Source organism: Ammospiza caudacuta, chromosome 1 (genome assembly GCF_027887145.1).
Source record: "Ammospiza caudacuta isolate bAmmCau1 chromosome 1, bAmmCau1.pri, whole genome shotgun sequence".
In the NCBI taxonomy this organism is placed as follows: domain Eukaryota; kingdom Metazoa; phylum Chordata; class Aves; order Passeriformes; family Passerellidae; genus Ammospiza; species Ammospiza caudacuta.
Genome location: NC_080593.1, coordinates 125571518 through 125594615, shown reverse-complemented (window position 1 = coordinate 125594615; position 23098 = coordinate 125571518).

Below are 23098 nucleotides of genomic sequence, written 5' to 3'. Positions count from 1 at the left end.
TATGCTGGTTTTTTGTTGCTATGACAAAAGTAGCTATATCAAGGTTCAGTGTACAGGCAATCCTACAATCTTTACTTTTAGAGCGAGGCAGGAACACAAGTGATAAAGTAACAAGAGGGAGGAAGAGTTCCCTTCCTTGTGACAGGGGCTGTTGTGCAGGCCTTTGCATACCACGAGAGTTTCATTGTGCTTGTTCTTGAATGGGAAATGGAGACCATGTTTCCTGCTCTTCTCTTTGAGTTGAATTGAATCCAGCTGTAATATCTCAAACTATTTTCTTCAGCTTTTCTTTTGAGATGGATAATTATCTGCAGAATCACTGAAATGTTATAGATCATTTTCATTTGACAAAACATTGTGTGCTAATTGTTTGCAGGGGTTACTCATATTTAAGGATCACTGTTGTGTGTAGCAGATGTGGGAAGTGTCCCCACACTTTCAGGCGCTCCTTCACAACCTCATGCACAGCCACCAGTGCCTCAGGGTGTGCCTACCTCAGCACAGAAATACTCATGGCCACAGATGCTTTGAGATGCACCTGCTCTGGTGTGGACTTATCCATGGCCACACACATTTTGGGGTGCCCTGCCACACTGTGGGCACATCCACAGGTCACAGAACCTTCAGCTCGACTTCACACTGGATTTCCAGCCTCTCCAGCTCAGCAGCACAGGCACAGCAGTGATGCCCTGGCCATCTGCCGGCCCAGACACATCACAACTGCTATTATCAGAATGTTCCCAGGCACAGCAGAATAAGACAAGAAGCAGTGGAAGCAAAAAGAGAGCCCCTAATGAGGACTAGACTTCAAAACATAGGCCAGCAAGCCTCATGGCAAGCACAGGAGCTTGGCTATTGGTATCTAAACAGCAACACCAATTATAAATTTGATCTAGCACATTCCAATCAACTCTGTCATCATGTCATTATATGTCATGAATGCTTTGAGCCCCACATTATATTCTGATAAGGAATGTTGTGGTTTAACCCCAGGCAGCAGCTAAGCATGCCTCAGCCACTCCCACCTCCCCCCCACCACTGGGATGGGGTAGAGAATCAGAGGAGTAAAAGCAAGAAAGTCGTGGTGAAATAAAAGTTTAATAGATAAAAACTGTGCATGCAAACAGTGCAAAACAAGGAATTCTTTCACCATGTCCCATCATCAGGAAGAGGTTCAGCCATCTCCAGAAAAGCAGGGCTTCATCACGTATAATAGTTACGTGGGAACACAAATGTCAAAACTCTAAGGGTCCCCCCTTCCTTCTTTTTCCCAAGTTTTGCATTGTTGGGCACAGAATGGCATGGTCTAGGACATCCCTTTTGTCAGTGGGCATCAGCTGTCCCAGCCATGCCCCCTCCCAGATCCTCATCTACCCCCAGCCTGCTCACCACTGGGCCTTGGGAGAGGCAGAAAAGGCCTTGACTCTGTCTAAGTGCTGCTCAGAAACACAAAAGTATCCCTGAACACTGTTTCCAGCACAAATCCAAAACACACCCTTATATCAGCTACTGTGAAGAAATTTAACTCTGTCATCTCAGCCAAAACCAGCAAATGACATTCAAAGGAATTTCAAATATCTGCCATGCCTTTTCTATATTGTAAAGTACAATTCACTGAAAACACCCCATTTCAGCTAAACTTCTATTGAAAAATGCTTCTCAGGTCCAGGATGGAGCTTTATATTGCAGTAAGATCAACCCTGTCAGCCCATCTTCATGTAGAGTCTGGTCACTGTGGTTCACTCATGCTGGAACATTAGGACTCAAGTTTCTGTTTTAAAGAGTCTACCACATCCTGGAGGATGATACTGTTCCTAAATTAATCTGTGGTTTTTCTTGCCCACATTCAAACCAAAATAAAAATAGTAAAAAACCCAACTAACCAACAAATGAAACCTGCAAATGTCATTAAGTTATTATTGATCATGGGTCAAAAAACAGCAGGCTGAGGTTTCTAAAGCCATGTTTATGCCAGTATTTCAAAATGGCACTGAACTGCCTGCACCCATACCTTCAAATGCTGCAAGACTAGTGTCTACCTCTACAATTGTAACTGGAATATGGCCCCAATCCTTACCAGTTCCTGAGTTGTGGATGGGAGAGTGCCATGTGGCCCCTGCTAGGATTTGGTTTAGCTTTTTAAAATATTAAGAGGATCTTCGTTTCTTGCTTGAGGATGTTGTTTATTGCTGCAAAATTCCCAGGAGGTACAGACTAAAAATGTCTCTGTACAAGAAAGTTGTTAATCTCCCAGATTTATCAAGCAGACACTTAGAAAAATGGTGCAATTAGGTTAAAAAGGTTCCATGCAGCTCTTCAAACTGTGGTTCAATTTATTTCTTTCACTTTTGAGCTGAGATATGAAATACATCTAAACTAGCAAAGTTGTCAGAATATTTTAAATTGTTTTCCAATATTTACTGATAAAGTAATATAATTTCTTTCACTGTCCTTTTTGTGTATACTTTCTGTTAAAATCTGAGGATCAAGTGGCAGTGATTATCTAATGAGAATGGTCACAGAAAATATAAACAACCTAGTGGAAAAGTGGTTTAATTCGTATTAGTAGTAGTGCTCATGTATTTTTTATCACTTAGAAGAAGAAACCTAGTATTCAGATAATACGAAGTCATCTTTTTGTATAGTCCATCCCCTTTCTCACAGAGCAGTTATGGAAAACTATGCTCAGAAGAGCTAGTAAGGAATTTCTTATTGTGTGTGGTCTTGTCACATGTTGATGGGAGAAAGTGGTGAATTTGTGTTTGCATCTTTTCACAGAATCACAGAATTGTTGAGATTGCAAGATTCTGCAGATTATTGAGTCCAACTCCCTCCCCAGGCAGGGTTGCGTAGGGCAGGTGATCCAGGAATGTGTCCAGATGGTTTTCTGGGATTTGAATGTCTCCAGAGAGGAAGACTGCCCAGCCTTCCTGGGCACCTGTTTCAGTGCTCTGCCACCCAGAATGTAAAGAAGTTCTTCCTCGTGTTGAGGTACAACTTCTCACGTTTTATTTTATGGTCATTGCTCCCTTTCCTGGTGCTGGGCACCACTGAAAACACTCTGGCACCATCCTCCTGGCACCTGTCTTTGAGGTATTTATATGTATTGATAAGATCCTCTCTCAACCTTGTCTTCTCCAGAATAAACAGACCCAGCTCCCACAGTCTCTCCTCATAAGATAGATGCTCCAGACTCCAGAATTATTGTCCCTGCAAAAACTCTTGTGAAGGAACTTCAGAGCTGCTTAAGATGTTTCCAGTTTGAACTGTATGTTATAATCTGTTTCTTAAAGCAGAGTCATTGATTTTTTTCTCTCTATATAGCATAAGTCTTGGCAGCATAACCTGGGTTGCTATCTATTGGCATTAATTGCGAGCCATGGAGCATGTCTAGAGTTCAAAGCCCTCCATCAGCCTGAGCTGGCTTTTGGTCAGGCTTAGAGACACAAAATAGACACAATATATATACAATACAGTGGAAAAAAGGAGCCCTTCACAACCTGCTTGCCTCTACTCCACAAGAGAAAAGAGAGAATAAATTATTCATTATGAATCACTCAGCCTGCCTTGGTAGGCAGCCTTTCATGGTGTAACAACTTTAAATGAGCTGCTCCCCTTCCCTCCTCTCAAAAGTGCCACCAGTTCTTAATGCATAGTGACACTCAATTAACATGATAGGCACATGACCTAAATGCTAGATATGACCCACTGAAGACACCACTTTTTTTGAAATACTTGTGAATATTTTATAGATATTCTTTCTTTTCTACCATCAAAAGGGAAAATAAATGTTCCAAAGTATTTTGTGTGTGTTAAAGAAAAAAAGAATAAAACAAATAAACAGAGAGAGAACATGTTCACTGTAAAGCAGTTTAGTACTGAGGGTATTCTCTTAGAAAATAGCACTACCTACCTGCAGGCAGGTAAAGTGCAGAGATCACTAGGCTATTAGGTGTTCCACAATGAAATTGTCCTTTTTAGGTCTTTGCAATGAAAACTATAGTCTAAAATCGTTGGAATTATGAAAATAATGGGAAAAAAATTTTCCTTGAGCACTTTCAATTTCAGTCATTTGTCATTTTCACATGACAAGCTATTTCATGGGAAAATGTCAGAAGAGCTTTCAGTCTGAGGCTTTGAAGTTGATACTGTTTCCCTACCTAAAGTACAGTTTTGTATATGAATTTTGGTTGGTTTGCAACCTGTCCTCTTCCTTCCTCTTTCTCCCCCCTTCTCTGCCCTTTTATCTCATATGTCTTCTGTCCTCTTTATTGCTACGCTGTAAATGTGAATGATCACATTCTTGCATGCCAGGACTTAATAATTTGCCATTATATCATGCAAACACTGCTTTCACATAACTCACAGCAAACTCAACCCCCCTATGTCTCCATTTCTTATAGACAAAACCAAGGGAAAGTTTCCACTGACCTTAACAGTGTATGAGAACAGACTTGGATTTTATAGGTTTGAACAGGTTAGTGCAGGGCTATTACTCTAGCTGAATGTAAATACCATCAATCATCTTTACAGTTTTCATCCATTGTAAGTGATTCATCAGGCATTAATTCTTTCTTTGCAGACACGTTTTTTATCCTCTGAACTTCTCCTGGGCAAGCTCACCTTGGCCTGTGGGGTGAGAACTTGTCTTTGAGGAATGTCTTTACTTTTTCTTTTGCAGACCTTTTTTCCCCCCCTTCCTTTTTGCAAATGTCTAATGGGTATTTTCTAAGGCATGGTAGAATCTTACAAAAGCAAATAGCTGATAAGTTTGGCATTCACATTCTCTGAAAAAAATTCCTGCACCTAGGATTTTCCTTCTGGGCAGCTGACAAGCCTCAGAGAAAATAAAACAATTCTTACCTCATTTGCTTCTCCTGTGTTTTGCTCATGTGGAATGTGTTTGGAGATTGTTCACCCAAAGGTGATTGCCTGATTGGATTCTGATGTGAGTTGTTTTGACTCATTGACCAACTGGGGCCAAGCTGTGTCGAGACTCTGGAAAGAGTCACGAGTTTTCATTATTATCTTTTTAGCATTCAGTAAGTATCTTTTCTGTATTCTTTAGTATAGTATAGTATTCTTTAATATAGTATAGAATAATAAAGTAATAAATTAGCCTTCTGAGAACATGGAGTCAGATGCATCATTCCTGCCTTTCTCGAGGCATTCCCTGCAAATACAATAATAAGTGGCTATGGGGAAGGTGTCCTGGGCAGCATACTGAATGGACTCCTGGCAGAAGAGCTCCTGCCTGCTGCCAAAGGCTTCCCATGTAGCCCCAGGCAAGCAATTCAATTGCTCTGTTCATCAGGGAAATGGAAGATGAGATTCTGCTTCCATTTCTATCTTGAGTAGACTGTGAGGACTGTGAGGCCATTACATTTACATACATTTCCTAATATGTGTTTGTTCCCCACAGCTTGGTCTGCATCCCAGTATTAATTACAATGGTGAAGATCAGGGAGATCTTCAGAAAAGAGGGAGCTTGAAAATAATTTCTCTTGATGCTTCATCTCCACAATCGTAGACTACAGTTCCAAGCAATCTCTGTTCTAACACTTCTATGTTCTCAAATAATATTATTAAGTTGTGACTGATGTCAGTATCACAATGCCACAGCTCATGAGGATTTTCATTCTGCATTGTTGCTTCAGTGAAGTAACATGGGTTTGCTTGACCTAAAATCTTCCAGATTGTCAATCTACAAGAAACTGATGGAAAACTGCAAGTGTCCCTCCCTGAGGCAGCCAACCAGGAGACAGTGGCATTTGGCACATTAGCACAACAGTGCACAAAATGGATTTCAAGTTTCTCCCCATTGATTTCCCATCTGAAGCCACTAATCCATCCCAGCTATAGTTCCAACACCACCACAGGAAGGTGCAGTTATAGACTCTCAAGCAGAACTGTTTTCTCTCAGCCATGTTCTCTCTTGTTCTCTCAGAGCTGACACCCCTGAATCAGATGTTGCTTTCCTTCAAAGTCCTGTTTGACAGACTGCATTGCTTTAACAATTAGTGTCCAAAAGTTTTATCAAATGACACTGATTAATTATTGAGGATAGTCTTCCTTTAAAGCTGCCTGCTTTCAGTGTGTTACTGCACCAATCTGACCCTTTTGGAGCCACTGGGGTTGACCCTGGGCTCCCTTACACTCCTTCAGAATAATGCAAACTTTGGATTGTGTTTTCTCAGAACTTTTACAAGTCCAAGGCAACCCTATTTATGTGCATAGACATTTGTGTGACAGTTGTTTTTCTTCTTATTTTTGGCCTGGAGAAAATAGTTCTTTCCCTGTTGAAATATGTTTCCTTCCTTCTGTTGTGCAGAACATCATCTCTTATAGACGATCTGTGGAGTGCTTTTAAAAGATGCTGTGCTGAACAAAACATGCTAACATGCAGTTTTAGTTAATCATCCATCTGGAAGGGCAGAAGTGTAGATACACCAGTGTTAGCAAAATCATAACATTTTGAGGCTGATCATCAAAGGTTGGATAATTCAGTACAGCAGCCCTTTATAAATATTTGAGTTACAATATTTGCTCTTCTTGTTCATTATTTGCATTTCTGAAATTAAAGTAGGGTTGTTCTTTTCCTTTCATTTAGCATGTGATGAGAAATATGATGGAGCTCCCTGCTTGTTATACCTGAGGCAGGAGGCACTAATTTTTTAAGGCTGGGGCACTGTCAGACAAGATCTAGTGATATTTCTGTCTTTGACTGTCTTTGGTGGCCCCTGTAAGGTTCTAGCAACACTTTGCATCTCTTTGGAGAGCTGGCATTTCTCATTCCAACCAAAGGCAGTCCAAGAAATGGCTTTTCCTTCAGAAAACAAAGGAAAGAAAAGGAAGAGAGCACTAGGAAAATCAGATTGTGAGTCATTATATTCCTTAACTCTGGTTCCTGGGTTTTTGAAGGACAAGAGTTTGTATCACATGCCAGCCATGAAGCAGCTGTCAGGCTGAGCAGTCAGATCCATGTTAGAGGATGCTGCCTTTTCCTTTCCTGTGTAGCGCTGGCTTTCCCTGACACACCAATGAATGCAGGGAATGCTCTTTCTCCCTTACTGTGCTCCTCTGCAAGCAGCAGCTTTGGGTGAAGTCTGCTCCTTGAGTATCTACACATCCCAGCCCAACATCAATGCTTCTGCTTCACCACCAGATGCATCTGGGAAACCTTCCCCAGCCCTGCAGTCACCAGCTGGGACAAAATCCTCTTGAGGTGGCTGCTGAGCTCCTCAGGAAATCAGATTGGCTCCTGCAGGCAGGAAGCAGATGAAAAGTCATGGAAGTATCTCCTTTCCTTTGTACCTCCCACCTACATCAAATCTGCTTGGAGTTTCCCCAGATCCACCACAGCTCTCTGAGTCTCTTATGCTAGTGTTCTGTTCACAACTTGTCATGAAACCTTTCTGAATACTCCTCAGGGATCATACCAGGGACTGCTTATGTCAGTACTGCAGAATTTCTTTTTTGCTATTGCAGGTAAAAATTATTTTGTTCTTGAGATAGCAATTGATGGTTTTGCCTCTGAGAAGCCCTGAGTGAGGTCTGTGCCATCATATAACCTGGATCCTAAAATCTGGAAACATCCCTATAGATTCCTATGGAAACATGCCTGTGCACATCCCGGTGTTGACCCTGACTGACAGAGTTCTACTTGGAGTGCACTTTAGTCCTCAAGGATAGGGGGCACACAGCACAATTTGCAGACCTTCTAAAAGCAATTATTCCTTAGGTATTGTGAGAAAAACACAGAAATAAATGGACTACAGAACATCTCTGCACAAACAATATTCACTTTGTAAAGATTTTTTTATTGCACTTGAGCAATTTTGAGCTTGTGACCAAATATTGAAGAAACTGTTGTCTTTTTCTGTCTCTTCCCCATATGTGTTTTCTTTTCTGGAACATGAATCCTCTTTTCAGCAGCAGAACTTATAGATGTTATTCTAAAATTATTCATATTGCTTGAATAACTCTTATGATAAATGGAGATTTCTGAGGGAAGATCTAATGACCATTCATTTCAGAGACTATGATATCCTGGAGGATTGGCATGAAGGATAACTGTTACTGCAGGATTGGATAACCTTTCATTTTATAAATGTGTTAGGGTTGAAGGAATGAATTCTCAATGTGAAATGTAACAAATTTAAAAATGTTCAATTTAAAAGTTTTTATTGTGGGAGTGCGTTTTCATGGATGTGTTTAGTCTGATTAGATTTAGCTTTGTTCTTTTTGTGATCACTTCGTCTTCAGCCTTTTTATTTTGCCATTCTGTCCTTAAAAATTTCTATAATTTATTAACAAACATTTTTACCCATTATCCAATATCCATTACAGATGTTATTTTCTGTCTCTGTGAGGGAGAAGAGTAATAAAAATTGAGTGTAAAGGAATCCAGGGAGCATGTGGGAGCTGGCTTATTCTTGCAAAGACAACTAAGACCAGCCACATTGCCAGGTTAGTGATTAAAGCCTCAGGGAACTGAAATGCATTCTCATCATGTTTGCTGGGCTGCTATGTTGTGATAAACAAACTGCCCTGATGATAGAACTTAAAATTTTATCATGAAACCTTAAGATGATTTTTTTCACCCTGTGGTGACTACTGCCACTTTAGGAATGGGATCAATAAGGACTCTCCATATGAACTGTAGACATCTCTGTGTGAATTATCCTGCAACTCAAGGCAGGAAAACTCCCAAACAAAGCCATCCTCAGCAAACTACTTGATGGAACAGTATTTTCAACATCAAGTGATCTGCATTACGGTCCAGTCAGGGGCAGGTTTTGGTTTTGAGTGGAATTCTATCCAACAAATATGACCACCTCAATTGTGTTTAAAAACAATACATTTGTACGTAGTTAAAAAGCTTTGTATCAGTTCCAGGACATTTAGCAGTTCTGGGGATTTTACTTCACAATTATTGGTTCAAGATCTACCCTAAGGTTTTGCTCTTACAGAATATGCTTAATAAATAGGAGATATCCATGAGAAGACTATAAGGTTAACAGACACGGCGTACTTCTATAGGACAAACATGGAGAATGGGACAATCTCTAGTACAATAACCAGGCACAGGCCCACATGACAAAGATGTTAGATGAAAAAAATTACCATCTGCATTCAGCTCTCCAGAAAATAATTTTTCATTCTTTTCTTATCATTGTTTGCCCTCCATGGGCTATAGAGTCAATTCAGCAAAATAATTCAGCCCATGCTGGGATAGGATTGTACATGTCTCTGTTGAGAGTATGAGAATTATGCCGTGTTGGAAGAGGTGCAGGAGCATTGCAAAGCCTGCAGCATGTTGCTAAGCATCACTGAATATTTGACAAGGATTATTTGGCTAATCCTCTCTTTCCTGAAAACACCCTGGTCGTGGGCCAAGAACAAACTTTATGCCAGCTTTGTCCTTTGAGACTAAGATAGCCCACAGACAGTTCCTAGAACTGAACTTTTGGCTCCAAGTAATCCCAAAAGGAAATTCAGCGGCCCAAAATAATCAACGTGTACCATAGCCCAGTTACAAGTGGAGTTGTTTTATTTAGTTCCTATTTAAATATTTTTTTAGTGCATTCAGGATTATTCTATAGTTTATTTTAAAATGCATACAACTGCACTGCATTTGCAAAGAGATGAACAAAGACAATCCTCTCCTCCAGGGATGATTTTTAAGAGAACAGTGACTCTCTTTTCACTTGGCAATGTGGAAAACCAGTTCTGAGTCAGGGATGTTGCCTTTTGTTTTTGAATAATTCTTCCATTGGTTTTTGAGTGTTCTATAGAATCTGTGATTTTACAGCAAGATTTTTGTAAGTAGTCCCAATATGAACTTCGGAAATACACATACCAATGTGGATTTGATTGGAAAAATTGGATCTGTTCTCCACACTGCGAGGAGTGGAGTGATAGTAGGAAGAATGATGTGGCAAACATAATTATCAGAGCAAACATTACTGATATTAGAGTAATTTTTGCATCATCAAAACATCAAGTGCCATCATCAAGCTGTTTTCTATCTATGAAATGGTGATTTGTATGAGAAATTTGATGTGAGAGATGCCCCATGGACAATGGAATTTTTTCCATAGAGTGAAATAAAAATGTTCATTCAAAGAGTTGTTTTTTCAAATGTTTTCCTAGAAAGTAAATTGTAATTAAAACTATTTAATTCCTTAATTCTTACCACAGGAGAAATTGTTTACTGTTATCCCTGGATTCACGGTCAGTTTTTCACCCAAGGGCAAATGGATGAAGTAGTTTCCAGATTACTACAGAGTTAGTAAGAAACAGTTGGTCATTTCTCAGATTTCAGTTTCTATCTATCCAAGATCTCTCTGTGGGATATTTAAGTGTTTTAAACCAGAAATGGGAGAAAGCTTGGAAGGCAGGGTCATGGCTAGCCCTCAGTTATATGGTTAGCTCTCACTTCTGCTTCACAGAATGACCAGACCTCTCATATGCAATGTACTGAGAATGTAATGGGAGTCAACAGCATCACAGTATACTCCAACTGCTGCACTACTGATTCTTGCTTTAATTTTGGTTCAATTTACAGTGAAAACCATTCTCCAGGTATGAAGCCAAATGGCAGAAATAGGCACAGAACAGGAGAGGAAACTGGTATTTCTGCATCCCACAAGTACACTCTAAAGAGGCACTTGATAAGCCAGTATTTCCTTTAGTACTATATTTCAAAAATACTATAGATTAGGACATAAGGGAAAACTAGGTGGGAAAAAATGTCTGCTTTGTGGGTCTAGAGTAATTTAGTAGGTTTCACACTACCGTGGGTGCAGTCAAGGTACCCTTCTTCAGCACCTCTGAGGCTTGACTCACAAAATAATTGTTGCAGGCACATAGGTGTTATGTCTCCAGGGGAGTAAATGAGATGGAGCTGGAGTATACAAAACCTTGTAAATCATTGTCTAAATGGAAATTTAGGAGGTGTTAAACATCATTATATGATCACGACAGCATGCAGTGTTCAAGTGTTTGTAGCTTCTTTTCAATGTCCATTCTAGATATAAACCCAATAGATCTGTGCTCCCTATGATCCAGGGAAATGGCCTGTTCGGCTGGGAGCCATCTGGAGTAGACTTCTAAAGAGGCAGGCAATTCCTCTGCTTGGCTTGTCACCAATATTTTGTCGTCTCTGTGGTTTGAGACTTAAAAAGGCTCTTTCTACTGCAGGTCCTAAGCCCAGTAACCTCTTCCAAAGGTACTACCTCAAAAGTACTACCTCTACTACTATTTTAAAGGAAAATAACTTTCCTTTAAAGACTGTTTTCATGGTTCTGCTGTTCTCTTTCTTCCCTACATTTCCCTGTCCCTTAGCCTGAGTGGATTCTGACCACATCCTTCACCTTTCTGGAGAGTGCTCTGTGCTTTAGACTGGAGGTTATGTCTGCCCTAAATGGAATGAGGTAAAAAGAGACTGGAGATTATGTCTGCCCTAAATAGAATGAGGCAAAAAAGATAAAGAGAAATTTTTCAATTTTAAGGAAGAGAGACTGAAGAAGAGATACAAATGAATGAGATGCTTTTGACTTTGATACTGGACTCTTTCAAGGTGGAAAGTGAAAGCAATGGTTTTTTCATCACTATGGAGATGAACAAGATATTTCCTTGACTCCATTATGCTTATGGCACTTGAAAATTCTGGAGTGTTTATTTCTTTCTATGAAGAACTTCAAGGAATAGCTTTGCAGATTATCACATCAGGCTATGAAATCATCTCCAATCTACAAAGAATGGTGGTAGATGTTCTAATGGTGATTCATCTAAAGGTGATGAATCTCTGAAAGGTGTACCCTGCTTACTAAATGAGTTTGAGGAGACTTTGTCTATGTGGTTTTCTTCAGAATCTTTTTTATGAAAAACAGAGGAACATTTTGTTGTCATCTTGCCATAGTTGTGTCACAATTTACAAAGCTGCATGCATATTGTAATTACCTGTCTTAGATATTGAGCTGATTTTGGAATTCTTTTTTGTTTTGGGTGGAATTTTCTGTTTTAGCAGACAAGAATATGATTTTGTTCTGATACAGTAATCATAATTCTAACATAAATGGCTTTTACTTATGTATCAGCTGCAGAATGCTAATGTAGCTGTTAGATATCTCTTTTCTATTGATTCAGTGCTGTTTGAATAAACACTTAATATTTAAAGCCAAATGTGACAAAAATTAAGAGGACCAGTGTGAACAGCATCCATTTAGTAAATACCATTTTTTACTTTCATTTGGTTGCCACTTTGTAAGGGGCATCTGAAAAAATTCAAGTTTTCAGAACACTGCTAGAAGAATCTAGAGGGTATAACCTACTTATTCCTTAAAATATGTCCTGTAGAGGAGAGACTTTGTGAATATCTCTGTAAAGGATGCAGTCCAGATCATTTGCTAGTGAGTAAAACCCAGAGGAGTGAATGTTTGTGCTTTGGTCAGAGAAAAACCAAATGCAATTCAAACAAAACTGGCTAAGAAAAACATGTTTACTGGATTTGCTCTGGTTTACCTCCTTCTTTTTTTCTCATTTCTTCCTCTTACTTTTCTCCACGTTGCCTAAATACTTGCTTTACCCTTGTTTTGAACTGGGATGTCCCACAGAGCACAACATTTGTTTTTAAATACAGGCAGTTTCAGCAGATATTGAGTAGATCTGTGTGATGTTTGATGGATTTGGATACAAAACAGGGGAAGATCTGTATCTAGGCATGACTGAATCATCAACATGCCTGTGAAGATCTCTCTCATAAACAAAACAGTGACAGGGAAGGAGCTGGTGCTTAATCCAAAACAGTTCAGGGATCTTTAGAGCAAACAAAGACTGACTTGAAAAATGTGGTCAATAGGCTTGGGTTATATAAAAATGCAGCCTTTCCAGGAAGAAAAGAAAAGAAAAGAAAAGAAAAGAAAAGAAAAGAAAAGAAAAGAAAAGAAAAGAAAAGAAAAGAAAAGAAAAGAAAAGAAAAGAAAAGAAAAGAAAAGAAAAGAAAAAGAAAAGAAAAGAAAAGAAAAGAAAAGAAAAGAAAAGAAAAGAAAAGAAAAGAAAAGAAAAGAAAAGAAAAGAAAAAAAGAAGAAAAGAAAAGAAAAGAAAAGAAAAGAAAAGAAAAGAAAAGAAAAGAAAAGAAAAGAAAGGAAGGGAAAGAAAAGAAAGGAAAGGAAAGAAAGGAAAGGAAAGGAAAGGAAAGGAAAGGAAAGGAAAGGAAAGGAAAGGAAAGGAAAAGGAAAGGAAAGGAAAGGAAAGAAAGGAAAGGAAAGGAAAGGAAAGGAAAGGAAAGGAAAGGAAAGGAAAAGGAAAGGAAAGGAAAGGAAAGGAAAGGAAAGGAAAGGAGAGAGAAAAAAAGAAAAGAAAATATTTAGCAACTGGGTAACTGGAGCAAAGGGTATGATTGCACTAAAACCAATGTTTAGTATCAGTCTCTGTCTTCTAAGGAGAGAAAATGTATTCAACGATATATTTGTATGGATAAAAGAGGCCTCTGCAAAAAGTGACTGATTAAGTGGAATTTTAATTACTCTAAACTGCTAGAAATCTGAACTTCAGAAATTATCTGAGACCTAGGGAAAGAAACAAGTTTGCAAAAGAGAGAAGCTTACCCTGGAGTGCTTAAGAACAAGTGATTACATTCAAGTCAGAACAAGATGGTCCTGCACAACAGGGAACAGAATAAAAATATTTTATGAAGTACACTTCAGGGAAAGGACCTCAGATGAAGCCACTAATATCTATGACTCTTTCAGAAATTTGTGAATGACAAGAGATAATTAGAAGATTTATAGTCAAAATCTGTGTTTGTTTAGAGTTGAGGATTACATCAATATTTCTTTTCCTCCTTTTTGGATTAACTTTGGAGAAGGTTCTTAGAGTCTGTTTTTAATTTTCTTTTTTCCTCTGCTTAGGGAAGACCTGAATTTTACTGCTTTAAACTCTGTTTGGTTACTGATGTTCTGAGTAATTTTTGATTTTTTGTGTTATTAAAGGGAACCTTTAATCCCAACTTAAACCAAATGAAATTATTATTTCAAAATAATTTAAAAAACTAACCACAGATAAATGGCTGTGCTTCTTACCTTGTTTCAAACGTTTCAGACATGAACCCTTCTTGCTGCAGGGTAGCCCCCTCCTCCTTCCCAGCCTGCACACAGCCGGCAGCAGCTGGAGCAGGATGAAAGCCACATGGGGAATGCCAGCAGATCCAAATCACCAGCAGGAAGCTGTGGGGTTCTGACCATGAAGTTCCCTGCACAGGGGCTGGTACAGGGCCTTCACAATCCCATTTGAAGGATCTAATCTGATTCAGCACAAGCCTGTGCTTGTCCACAAAATTTTCATCTCCATAATTCACTTTTACCTTGAGTAGTTTTGTCAGAGGCAGATAAACGATCTTTTGTATTCAGAGCCACACTAATTCCACACAGATTTAGCACTTTGAGTCTGTTCAAAAAAGGCCCTTGAGAGAAAGTTCATCCATGAGTCCCAGCATCTATCATCAAGGAAGGACTTTTAACGGGAAAAAAGCCCCCAAACTCATTGTAAAATGGTCTGGGATACTATCTCAGTATACCTGGTCTCCTTTAACAAAGCTGACCTGCTGGCAGAGTTTAGATCTCTAAAGTTCTGCAGATTCAGTTCTTCACAGATTGAACAATGAAATCACATTCTGAGCAGATAGGAAGTCTACCAGACAAGAGAACATTAATTTTAGTTCATTCCAATTCCTGATAGATCCATAAGCCATTTTCCAATGCTCTCTGTATCCCTCCCTTCATGATTTCCCTTTAATGAATTCAAACTTAGAACAAGTTTGAATTCTACCATAAAAGTCAATGAGGTTTTGTCAGGAGAACTAATCTCACCTTCAGGCCTTCATTTGATTTCTTTCTTTTTGTCTCATTTATGTTTTGTCTCAAAGCATACAGTGGCAGCACGTCAGTCCATCCATTAAAAAGTATCCTTTATATGTTCTGGTGCTATAGTTTTTAGTATTTAGAAACTATAAACATAAAACTGAAGCAACTGTGAGAGCAAGCCAGGCCCAGAAAATATGTGTTGTGTGAAAATGTTTTCAAGAGTAATTGCATCTTTATTTCTATTTCATCTCTACTCACAGGACCTTGACAACACTTCTGCTTCTGATAGGAAAAGAGGAGTCATGACTGTTGCTCTCTGATGCATAGCAAATATAGTTTCATAATCAGATTCTAAAAGGTATTGGTAAGTCTTGAAATTGAGCAGAGGAAAATAAAAATGTGTAGAAAATATTCTTAGTTGCAGCAAGAGTTATTGCTTGAAAAGACACAAAAAAGATGTAGGTGAAATAACACAGACCTAGAGGACTGTGTGACCCAGGTAGTGTGTAGAACTTTGGTATGATCAATTGAGAAATCAACATACCAAACTCTGGATATGATAGTTAGACTTAGATGAGGAATAAAATAAGGTGTGGATCTGACTATTCTACTCTACCAGCTTGAATAAACCCCTGAATCCTGAGAACAGTGATCACAAGGGTACATTTTAACATCTTTATAATGATACTCACTATTCTTTCTCCTTTGAGTTTCTTTATATCACCAAAAGATAGTTTAAATGTATATCACTCACAGAACAGAATTTAAGAATTGAAAGAATTTAAGAATAGAAGTACCTCTCCCTTTTGTAAAGATTTTTTGACATTTTACAGAAATTTTCTCTGAAAAATAAGCTTTATGATTAATTTTGTCTGCAAAATTACGAAGTTCCTGTCTCAAAATACCATCTTTTTTTCTTGTTTTTAACTTTTTCTTGCAAATTTTCTACATTTTCTTTTATGTGGTGGCAAAATAGTCCCATATTGCTGTCCCACTACAAGCCCTCAGTGATATTTCACTGACTGGCATGAAGCAGCATGATTGCACTAAGCTCTTTGATTCTCTGATCCTTTCTATTCACAGAAGAGTAACACCTAAAAAACAACTCTTCATATGGATCTTTTGTGACTATATGGTTGATTCAGGATTCATTTGTTTTATTTGTTATACTGGGCAAAGTTCTTTCTGAAGACTATTGAAGGAGATTAAAAATGATAACATAAAATTGTGAAGTATCGCAGTCATTCACATAGTGACCTGGATCATTCTTAAAGTATACCACAGATTTGCTAGTTTTTTAAAATGTGATTTGTTTGTTTGTATTTTTGTTTCTTTGGAGCTTGTTTTGGTTTGTTACAATACAAAGAAGTAAAGGACATGACTTCTGAAAAAAATGTTTTTAATAGATCAGGGAAGAATAACAGTAGCTTGAGTAATATAGCAGAATTGTGTATATATCTGAGTAGCAGGAGCACCAAAATTTTCCAAAAAATATTAAAAAAAGAAAGTTGGTATTGAAATATTTTCTCCAGGATTGTATTAAGATAAATTTGGCAATGGACAATAAGGATGGAAATTTTAATTCCATTCCTTTTCAGTGCAAGAAGGTTGATGGGATCACGAACGTGCTCAGGGACAGAGAGCATAAGAACGTTAACTGATTTCCCTTGATTGTGAACTACCCATTTATTGATTCCTTGAACCCTGGAGGAACTTTTTACAGCCTTCAGTGTGGCATCCAAGCTGTGTTTGCAGGGCAAAAGGGACTTGGAAATGTTATCCACAAAGAGTGCTGGGCTGGGGAGCCAGTGGCCTAAATTGTTCAGTAGGAAAGAGTAAGGACAAAGGAAAATCTTAAATCTTTGCATGCAGTGGTATTCCAGGCATCTGCCACAGCGCTACTGAAACTTGGAAATTTGGATCTGTGGTAAGGGTAACCAAGCAAACAACATCCTTAAATAATTGTGATGCAATATTTTTGTAGATCTAGTCCATAGACAGAAAATCAAAACAAATTTGAAAGTTCTTGACTAAACAAGATCATGACTCAAAGCATTGCTGTCACCACTACATACTGGTCAGATCTGACTCTAACTTGGTACCTTGCCCCCGCATCATCACAAGATGCTACAGAGACTTATTTTAATCAGATTTGGTGAAATATGAAAAGTCACTGCATCTTGAAAAACTAGGCAAAGATTTGCTTCTACATATAACAAATACATAGAGAGATAACACATTTATTTGGATCAGGACTTCTACAAATACAAATGGTATGAATTTGCATAGATAGTAACTCAATTTTATAGAGCTGTAAGCTGTGAAAAAATGTAACAGAAAAGTTAATAGAAGCATTTAATAAAGGACAGTGAGCAGGCACCATAAATCTAAGCAGAATTAGACATCAGAGAAATGCAGGCAACAGCTCTTCTATACAGGAAAGATTCCTTAACTGCAGGACATTTAAAAATGCTATTATGCATCAAATGGCTCATACACATCCTAAAAAAGCACCAGCAAGTTTATACTAACATGGATTTCAGTGCAGTTTGGAAAACTCTGGTAGGATTTGCAAGGGTTCTGAGAGCCTAAAGTCAATTGTTTAGAATCACATCTATTAGGATGGAAGGTGTCTAATTTTTAAGGTACAACACCAGCAATGGGAAAACTCCTCTATGATCTCCAGCTATCCATGAAGTGCTCCCTTGCATTTCATTCACACATGAAGAGGGCTTCATTGCACTTTTGCCTCCTTTGTGCAGAGATGCATTCTACCTTCCTTGGAGGGGGTTTGGCAGAGAAATCTAACCTCAGTCAAGCAGAAATTGAGCCCATAGGGATTCCTAGAAGATGCTTCACTGACAGCTTTGAAAACTGATGATGGAAGAATAAACCTCTTGTGACAAGTATTTTCAATTTCAGGTTATCTGTGGTGTGAAAATGCAGAGCTTGGATGCCAAAATATAAGACCAGACAGAACGCCTGTCCTTTTGCCCACAGAATTTCATAAAAAAGCTTTTAAGACCAGAACTTACTTGCAAGTGGAGGCAGTTTCCTGTCTTTCCTCTCAGGTCAGAAACCCTTCTTTTGCCCAAAAAAGGGTGTGTACATGAGACCATTCACCTGGCAGGACCTTTGCTTTTAGTTGAGGTTCTGTCTGTTGCTTCATAAAGTTTTGGAGGAAACCATTATAGGATCTTTACAATAAAATGTCCCTACGGTAAGATATTTTATTACCTGAGGGCCTAATTATTATTTTTTTAATCTTGGAAATGAATAACACTCCCATTGACATTAGCTGGGCTCCTACCTGACCAGAAATTGAATTTGAACTTTTGAGTGTGATCTGCAAATAATATTGAACACATTGAGAAGGAAGGAAATGCTTGTTACAATAATACACAGCTTGTGCAGTTTCATCTCTCCCTGTGTCTTTATAGGTATGCACAATTCTAGGACACACATGAACACACACACTCAGAGTGGAGAAACATTTTATGTAACTTCTCCTCAATATTTATAAAAAGTTTCCCTTGCTATCATACATATACTTTTTCTTTCCTTAATGCATGAAAATTCCCAAAAACTTTTTTTTAAAGCTCTTTTTATATCTTCTCTCAATTTTACTGCCCAAAAGCAAACAAGCACAGTAATTTTAATATTTGAAATGACATCCCAATTTAGTTTAGGAAATGTTAAGCATGGCTTTCTCTATTGTCTTCCTCTGGATTGGGTCATCAAATGGGTCATTTGAAGTAGGGGAGGGCTTGGGCTTTTTGTGGTGGACTCTCATTGTCTGCTCATGGCTCAACAGGATCAGCACTGACCTCAGAGCAGATGATCTCACCAAATCCAGGCCTTCTCCACAAAGGTCCTGATTTCCACAGAAGTGGGAGTTTATAAGTATTCATCATGCCTTATGATAGATAATGTTCTATGCATGTCAGATCGTTCAGAAAACCCCCTGAGGGGTGATGGGAGGAAGGAAATCAGGTTGAATTATTATAAAGGCTTTGTTTAAGCAGACATAAGGACATTTTCGAGGCATAGTAAGTGCACATGTTGATGAGAAGTTTAAAATCTGAGTTATTAGTTAAAAAAAGCAATCCTCCCCTTTATTCTTTTCACAACTCTAAAGTTTTACAGCTAGAAGAAGGTATTTGCTATAACATGCATCAAAGGGTTCTTGCTGTAATGAAAGGTACAAAATAAATTATTCTATGATCACATTCAGCATTTTTGCTTTATTCATGTTATCATTAGAGATTCCTTCTCAGGCAGTTAGATATTAATGATAGTTGTGAATATTTGATGTACTTTAGTAATTTGAGTTGGAGATGTGAATAAGAAATTAATTGAAAAGTAGTATAATTCAAATTGAAAAATGTTTATCTAATATGCAAGAATCATCCTGTGATTACAATGTCAATATACAGTTTAGCATTGTTAGGTGATTTCATTTGCTAGTGGTTGCCACATCCTTAAAGGTAATAAAGGGTATCTGAATACCTGTGGGCAGTCTCAGCACAGTACAGTCATTGAGACAATGATTCTTATCTCTGGAGGATGATTATCCCAAGATTCAACATGGATGAGGGTCAAAGCTTTTATTTTTCCTTAGGTTTATCATTGGAACAATAAATTAAAGAGGTTGATCAAAGTATTGTAGAGGTGGATACTTTTTTGTTGCTACTAGGTCTAATGTTAATTTTGTAATGGAGGAATTGGATTGTCTACTGGTCTAAAAGGATAAATCACCATCAAATCTTACCTGATCAAGGAATTAATCCCTGTGTATTCAAGCTAGGCACATCCTAAAAATACTATCTTGTGATTCTGAATATTCCAGCTAAGGTAAGGTAATAATTTCTAAAATATTTCAGTTGAAAATGCTTATTTGTTTTTGCTGCTCAAGACACACTCAGATCCTGTCATCACTCTTGGTTCAGCACAGCAGTTTCAAGGAAAGTACTGGTCTATATTATTCATCTTTCTTCTTAGAGAGGGAAAAAAATTGAGCTTTTTTTTTTTTTAAGAGAAAATATACAATGCAATTTTGTTGTGGCCAAAAATGACATGGCAGTGTTTTTTTCTCTTTCCTCTTTATTACAAAGATTGACATGCTCATTTTCTTGCAATAAAGGCATTAGTTTTAGTAAATTAATCTGTTTTTAAAAATCAGATACTCATCACCATTCTGCTCTAGAAGCAGGGAACATGAAACTTTCATTATTTCTATTAGCAGAACACATATAATGCATTCCAGAAATATAATTAGCCATCAAGTCTGGCTGACAGTTGTGCAGATGATTGTAGACATTGTGAGTGTAAGAAGTGCATTTAGCTCTTGGTAACAGGTATCTTTGACAATGGAGGAATCTCTGCAGTGAAGTAGGAAAATTGTATGCAAGTTAAATAACTTCTGTTTTTACCTGAGTCACCAGACATATTTGCAAGTGTATGTTACTTAGTAATCCAAATTAAAACACCAGGATGAGCCAGCATTTTAAATGAGACAATCTTTTAATAAGAAAGTCGAAAATGAAAAGCAGATTTTCATGGGTCTTCAGATTAATATAAAATTCTTTGGGGAAAAAAATTATACTGTGGACCTATTCTAAATAGAAACATTTCCCTTGTAACTAGGTTGTCCTGGTAAATGTGGACCAAAGCCAGTTTGCAAATAAACACAAGCTGGGTGGCATACTGGATGGAGCAAAATGGGTTATGACATTCAGTTACTGGTTATTTAAGGTGACAACTATATGCCTTTCCATAATGCCCCTCTCCATAAATATTTCATTGACCTCTATATTAAAATCACTGTTTGTTACCATCCCATGTTGCTGTGTGGGATATATTTTAGTACCTCCCTTCTATAAGGCATAGAAATCCTTCTCTCTCTAAATGCTGGTGTAAATGCATTGCACGCATGTTATTGATTTCCCAGAAATGGCTCCATCAGGACAAGCTGGTTTTGGCTCCTGAATGATCCTGGCTGTGTTGTGTGTGTCTGCCTGGCCTGGCAGTAGTGACATAACATCATGAACAAAGTGCCTTTCCACACTGCAAAGGCCAAAAGAGGTTTGGCAGTCCATTTGTTTGTTTGTCTGTCTCATTCTATTTGTTTGCCTGACATCTGTGCACATCTACACAACTGTCAAGATTCCTGGAGAACACAAGTCTATGTATTTCCCATTTTTATTGTGGAATGGATTGCTGAGTGGGCTGCCATAAGCTGCCTCCAAGACAAAGGAGCTCTGAGCAAATAACCCTACTGCATGCTCTTGCTTTAATGGTGTGATTTAGCCCTTCAGGATTTATTAAGAGAGAAATTGAGGAGTTTAAAGAGTAAATGATAAAGCTTAGAAACAAGTTTTATCTTGCTGAAGGGGTTTTAACTTGTGGATTAATTTCAAAATTTCATTGTTTTATCTCTCTGTCTAGTAATTATATTTTACTTTGTAAATACCTGTGAAACAAACATATTTGGGTATTGAAAAAGGTTATTGTGGGTATTTTTACAGTATATCTGCATGCCTGTATTTTTTTGTCTCTAATATCTGTTTAGTTCTTTTTGTGGTGTTTATGTTTTGCTCTTTGCTATTAGCATTTGAAGACCTTTCAACATTAACTTTTAAATGGAATCACAGGTCATTTATCTTGGAATGTGTGCTGAGAAGTAATCAATTGTAGCATCACTTTATTGATGGTGTTTTGAAAGTCTTCCAGAAAAACTCTTTGCCTTGTCCTGTAGCTCATTCTGGTGGGATTGATTTATGCTAAATATATGTCCTTGGGTTCCACAAGAGCTGTATTTTAGTGGTTGGCATCTTCCTATTCTTCATTGGCTGTAATAATAATAATAAAAAGATAATATTGCTCATGAAAATACTACAGCCATTAGCAGAATTTAATTATTCAGAGAAGTACAATGGAGCCATTAATAAGACGCTGTAATGACATTAAACACCACCCACAAAACAGTAACACTCTTATACTCCCATGAAGATTTCACAGACTGAAGCCTTGTTTGTGATAAGAAAGAAAAATATCAAAACCAAGATTTGCTTAATTATGAAGCAAAAGTGATTTCAAATTAAGGGAGGAAATAAAATATGTGAGAGTGGAAAATAAAAAATATAAAATATTATTTTATATGTAACTTTCATTAATCCCATGGCAGAAAAATTTCCAGAGGGAAGATAGAGCTTTGTAAGCCTCAGGTTAAGGTTTCCCTCTTTAAAGAATGAATACAAATGAACTCTAGAAAAAAAATTAAAAAGAAGAATTAAAATAATCAATATGACAAAGCAAATGTATGCAGAATATCTGCAAATGGTTTATTGGAATAACAGTGCAATTGCATTAAAAAACCTGCAGACATCTCTGGGGAGACAAACCTGTGTCAGATGTAAAAAGATACAAAATTTTAAATTATTTTCAAGTATTTAATGAAACCTCTCAACTGAAACAGGCTTGCTAAATTATTTATTGAAAAATCTAATTAGTACGTGTAGCTCTTAGAGCTTGGATTTAGTCTTTCTGAAGTGACCCATATATCTCTCAGAAAACAGGATATCAGAAGAATTCCAAAGATTGCAGAAATTGCTAAGAGGTATTAAAGAAGCAATTTCATCTTTCCGTGTAATATCAGCTGCATAATTTTCCTCTGATCTACATTATGGAGGAAATAATAAATTTTGTATATTAAGAGACAAAAAATAAATCTACTTTATCTTGTTCCATGAATGCTCAGGCTTCGGAAATTCATGAAGGACAAAACACTTTCAAGAAACCAATACTAGGGATCACTGACTTCCTCCTCTACATATGTTTTGACATGAAGTAATGTTTTTCTAACCACGATTTGTTGACAGAAGTTTCTCACTTTCTGAAAGCATAAGTTCAAGCAGACAAACAGGACAATGGACAGCTTTTCCTGGTGTTGGACTTGGTCTCCTGGAAGGTGCTGTGGTGTGTGCAATGCCAGTAAGAGAGACAGTCACCCCACCATTAATCATGATGCCTGGAACCTTTTAGTATTGCTTGACAGAGGATTAGAACTCTGCTTGAAGAAGGTGATTTTCTTCATGAAAACTGGGTTTATTGTGCTGCCCTTTCCACTCTCTTTCCTGGGGAAAAAATACCGGTATATGTGCTTGCAAGAAGGCAAGAAAGGGAGGAAATACTCTGAAAGTAACAATTAGTTGGAAGAAAGACACTTGTC